The sequence below is a fragment of the Zingiber officinale genome, chromosome 4B (genome assembly GCF_018446385.1).
Source record: "Zingiber officinale cultivar Zhangliang chromosome 4B, Zo_v1.1, whole genome shotgun sequence".
In the NCBI taxonomy this organism is placed as follows: Eukaryota; Viridiplantae; Streptophyta; class Magnoliopsida; order Zingiberales; family Zingiberaceae; genus Zingiber; species Zingiber officinale.
The window spans coordinates 77,662,366-77,668,365 of record NC_055993.1 but is presented as its reverse complement, the minus strand read 5'-3'; positions in this window follow the sequence as shown (position 1 = coordinate 77,668,365).

Genomic DNA, 6,000 nt, shown 5'->3' with positions numbered 1-6,000 from the left:
GAGCCTGGGGCGACTTCTACTCCAAGGCCCACGCTCGTTGAGCGTTTACTTTGGGCAATCACTATAAGTTCACAAAAGTTACAGTTTAGAGTACAGCAATTAAGTACAATAAGAAAATATACCAACAACTTAAGAATAGGAAATTTGAAGCTTCAAGTCGTCGATGTCTTGCTACAGCTTTATCGGGTGGTTGTTTGAGCAGTGCACGGAAGATGGATCACATTTTCATTGTTGTTCTAAGTTGCTGCTCGAATCTGGCTTATAAAGCCTGTGGAGGGCGCCTCCAACACCATGGAGGACGCCCTCAATCTCACCAAAACCGCAGCGATGATAAGCTTTGACTCCTTCACCACCTATCTGTCTGAGGGTGCCTCCAACCGCATGGAGGGTGCCCTCCACCAGCATCTAGGGCGCCCTCAGCTCCATGGAGGTGCCCTCGCGCCTTGCGTCTAGGGCACCCTCAGCTCCATTGAGGGTGCCCTCTGCCCAACTGCACGGAGGTGTTCGGCTAGTGCACCCGAGACGCCTCCAAGCTCCATGGAGGGTGCCTCGTGTACTGTTCATCCGAGGCTTTACATCCTTTTTGCTCCCTGCAAGATGTGTTAGTTCAAAATATAAAATATATCCTACAAGGCAGAGTTAGACATAATACAATAAGGTTAAGATTAATATCTAATAATCATCAGACTATCCGGTTCTGACTTCAGATTTCCAACCAGAAACCCTAGGTCGAACCGATGCCTACTGTTCCCTCACCGGGAAATGCATCCTCACCTACTCCACTCAGGAGAATATACCTGTTGCCAGACCGGTCCTCCAGATCGACTGGACTTTTGATCAGCGTCCGAGGCTCCAGGACTTTCCGCTGGACGTCCGCTCCATGACCTGCCCAGTCTTTCACCTGGTTCACACCACCAGGACTTTCCACCTAGAGTCCTCGACTCTAGGACTTTTCCTGAAGAATTCAACCAAGATTTTCCGCCTAGGGTTACCACCTCCTAGGACCTAGGGTTACCACCCCCTAGGGTTTTTCACTTGTCTAACCGCAGCTAGGACTTTTGCCTAAGTACACTTAGGATTTTTCTGCAAACTCATTCAAACACGTTAGATCACAAATGTCCTTAACTTTGAACCGTTTGTCATTATCAAAACTTAGATTTGATCGTCGGATACTTACCGCACCAACAATCTCCCCCTTTTTGATTATGGCAATAAAATTCAAAGTTAAGTATAAACATAACAAGATCATAGCATAAAAACATAGTAAGATAAATACAACATAGCATAAAAACATAGCAAGATCATAGCATAAAAACATAGTAAGATAAATACAACATGGCATAAAAATATAGCAAGTAATGCAATATCAAATTGTTCTAATTATTCAACTTTAACTTTTATTTATCTTTTAACTTAACTTTCACTTTCCTAACTCTCCCCCTTTGTCATATATCAAAAGTACTAAATATAAAAGGGAATAATTAGCTCCCCCTGAAGAGTAGCTCGAACTTGAAATATTAGCTTTGATAAAGAAACTTTAGCAAAATTTTTGAATTTTTGAAAATGACTTAGAGAGAAAGTTATATACATTTTAAAAAATTCTAAAACTTAGTGAACTACTTGAGTTTTTAAAAGATGTGAAAGAAAAGTCCAAATAAGTACTTTACTCAAAGCTTTAAGATTTTTGATAATATATTTTGATAAAATACTTTAAAAAATTGATTATAATTTTGACTTTAGCAAAAATGAGCTTAAAGAATCTTAAAATTTGGCACTCTAGCTCGGAAAGAGAAAAATCCCAAAAAACACTTTAGTAAAATGTGATAAAAAAAACTCCAACACTTAGTAAAATGTAGTTAAAATAATTTTGTCAAAAGACATTTTTAAGCAAAGTCAAAAATATTTATTTTAAAAATAAAAAATTTATTTTAACACTAAGTAAAAAAAATTCCAACACTTAGTAAAATGTAGTTAGAAACATTTTCAAAACTATAAAAAAAACAAATTTTCAACACTAAGTAACATTTTAAAAACTAAATTAAAAACGTTTATATCAAAAACTAAGTAAAAATATCAATTTTTTTATTTTTATTTAATTTATTATTTTTTTTAAATTCCTTGTTCACTCCCCCTTGATTAATGGCAAACGATTTTATTATGAAAAAGTCCTAGAGTCCAAGCATGAGTAAACAAAATATTTACTTTCAAACAACTGTCTAACCTTTAGTTACTAGCTGTTTACCAAGAGATAGTAGTTTTTACTTGGTTAGTCAAATTAAGTAAATATTCTAGTTAATTTTGACTAAACATGGATCACTCAATTTGATTGATATAAAGTTTGTATTTATTGCTCAGACTTATGTTAATGCATAGACATAAGCATTTTGAAGTTCAGGTGGTACCCTATGTATCTCACACCATTGTAAGTATTTTTCATACACAAGCAAGGTAAACCTACTGTGCTTGTGAAATGCTCTAGCTAAGAACTAGGGGTACATGCTTTTTAGGGGATAAATACCTAGGCTAAGTCCAATATTTTGAAAACTGATAAAATTAGAATTTTGAAAATATATTTCCTAGAATTTTAAAAGTTTGAAAATGTATTTTGAAAAGTAGAACGAATATAAGTCTATAAAGCATATTCATCAACCAAACTAGAACAAACTATCTATATAGTATGTCAATTATATGCAAAGCATGGACTGATCAAGTCGGATCATTGTCAGTAGGTGGTGGTAATGGTCACTCAAGGGCCCACAGAGACTAAAGGATTTGGTCAAGTCTGGTAGTCACGTCATCCCAGAGAGCAGTCATCTCCCCCCGGAGTGTACTGAAACCATCTGAGACTGTCTGCTGTAACTGCGCGGAGGACTCCTCGAGACGAGTGAGTCGATTCTCGACGGGCAGTGAAGTCGAGGGTCGGGTTGAGGTCGAGGGATGTGCTGGAGGAGGATGCTCAAAGAGATCTGCCTTTGTAAACTCTAACCACTACTCTCCCTCGGCTAGGGCATAAAAATGATCTCCTACTGGAGCAGCTGGCTGTGGCCCACCTCTCCAGGCTAGGATCTCCTGAGCGGTAATATCTACATACACTAGGGCTAATTGATGCTAACCAAACTCATCGTAAGGACTAAGGGAAGTAACCTTCCTCTGAGTCACGTCTATCTCTAAGGTCGAAAACATATATGTTAAGACATGACAATATGGTATATGGATCTCGAGCCTAGTGACAAGACCGGATGCACGTATAATGTTATGAAACATATGTAATGCTATATCTATATCTAAGCGCTGACAGAGAGCGTACAAAAAGAAGGAATGAGAAGGGTGCATCGTCGGAATGTTCCGAGATGTGATTGGCAAAATATAGAAAGTCAGGACTCGATACATTATATAGTCCTGAACCCTAAGAGAGAGTGACCTGAAGTCAGTCACTACAGGTAGTCTCTTCTCCCCAAAAAGATACATATAGATAGTATCTAGGGTGATATGGGAGTAGGTCTCACCAAATGGCAGGTCCCTACTAGGGTAACACAAAAATGAATATGTGGATGGCCTAAGTCCTAGACAGTGCATAAGAGAGTGGGAGAAAACTGAAAATTCCTTCCACCAAATCTGGTGGAGTAAGTCAAATCATCTACTCTATCTAGATTATTATAAAACTGAGCACACATGTCATGATTAACTGTATGACTGCAGTAAACCAGCTTATCTAGCTGGTAATGCTCAAACATCTGGATGATAGATGGACAATATATAGCAAAAAAAGATCTACTTAAATATCTATATTTTAATGAAGTAAATTTATGCCTAAGGAACTCTATCCTATGTCGCTCAGAAGGAAACCTAGCATCAGTGGATAGAGTACTACTAGAAGCAGCATCTATATTCCTTCTCTTCCTATTTTTATACATGCAAACATATAACAGAAAAATATGAAGAAAAATACATATTGAAGCAATATAACGAAATAGGGTATACCTAAGAGGCATTTTGGGGTCGGAAGGGAGAAAATCTGGTGGATGAGGGTGCCTCGGTGTGAGTTTTATCGTGAGAAACACGAACAGAGAGGCTCTCTGTTCGCTAGGAAAAACAACGTTGAGGGCGCCCTCAACCGCATGGAGGGCGCCCTCAATGGGTTATGGGGGGCGCCTCCGACTGGTGGGAGGCGCCCTCCAAGGCTTCGGCGGGAGTTTTCCCGCCGCTAACGAGGGCGCCTCCTTTTAATGTGGAGGCACCTTCGTGAGGCGCCCTATGCAGTTTTTTTTTAATTTATTTATTATTTAGATTAATTGATTTATTAATTATGTTTATTGATTTATTAATTAGTTTTAAATTAATTTATTAATTAGATTAGTTGATTTATTAATTAGGTTTGTTTAATTAGATTTAGTTATGTTAGGTTAAATTAAATTAGGTTAAGTCAAATTAATTAGATTAAATTAAATTAAATTTATTAGATTAATTAAATTAAATTTATTAGATTAATTAATTAGGTTAAATTAAAATAATTAGGTTAAATTAAATTAAATAGATTAAATTAAATTAATTAGATTAAATTAAATTAAATTAAATTAATTAGGTTAAATTAAAATAATTAGGTTAAATTAAATTAAATTAATTAGGTTAAATTAAATTAAATTAAATTAATTAGGTTAAATTAAATAGGTTGATCTAAGTTTTACCTAAGTCCATCTCACTCTTTTTTAAATTATCAATTAGGGAACCTTATGGATTTTGTGAGATGGTTTAAATTTATCTTTGATTTAGGTTATCATCTAAGGATTAATTTACATTTGAGTTAGACTTAGGTTTTCCAATTAATCAATTAAATATCTATTTCAAGGATTGGCTTCCAGACTGTGGCGAGGCACTAGGTCTTCTTGGATATGGGATCATCCACCACTTCTAGACAAAGCCTTTCAAAGAAATTGGATATTTAATTTTCTTTTTGAAACCCCTAGATCTAACTAGTCAAGTGTAAATTACGCCTAACTCCTTATTTAGCCTAATCTAAGCATATATAATAAAAGCAATAAAAGCAATCATCAAACAATTCTATCTGTTGATAAAAATAGTCTTTCTATTGGCTCCCCCTAGATCATAGCCTTGATAGGGTCTATAGTGTCCTTGGGGACCCAATAGTGTCCAAGTCCAACTTGATTTACCAAGTTTGACTTGGGGACCCATGCTTGGACTAATTTTCTATTAGTTCGATTAACAAGGGATAAATTAGATTTATAATTTTTATTAGTCTTAAATCCAAGTTCGGATTAGTTGTAAACAGCTCGTTATTTTCCAAGAATCAGATCAAGATTCTTGGAGCTCAAAGTAAACTGTTCCAATGTGTCCTTTAGTTCCTTGACTTGATTTTTCAAGCTAGAATTCTCTTCCTCAAGCTTTTAGACTTGAGTTGAGATTCCAGTCTGAATGAGATTAGTCAAGAAGCTAAGGTTAGTCACTTTTTTAAGGGTTGTTACCTCCTTTTGAAGTGATTTGACCTGAACATTTGATTTAGCTAACTTGGGCACTAAATAATTAACTAAATTGTGCAATGAATTTCTTATAGTGGGTTTGGGTCCTTCGGAAACGGATACAGATCTGTGGCTTCGTTTAGACTCGACTTTTGATTCGTTCTCGGTCTCTGATTCGTCGATGTGTTCTCGGGCCGTCAGTGTAAGAAAGCTCGTCTGTTCGAGCTCTTCGTCGGAGTCTTCTGAAGAGGGCTCGTCCCAAGTTGCTTGCAGTGCTTTCTTTTTCCTCTACTTCTTTGTTTCTTTTAGGTTTAGACAATTGGCCTTGACGTGTCCCTTTTGATTGCACCCGTAGCAGGTTACTTCGAACCTTACCTTTGGACTCGTTTGAACCTTTTTGGACTGAACCACCTTTTTGATATCCTTCTTTGTGAACCCCTTCTTCTTTTTGTAGAGCTTGCGTACTAGGTTGACGAGTTTAGCTACTATCTCGTCATTGTCATCTTCTGAGTCTGGTTCTTCTTCA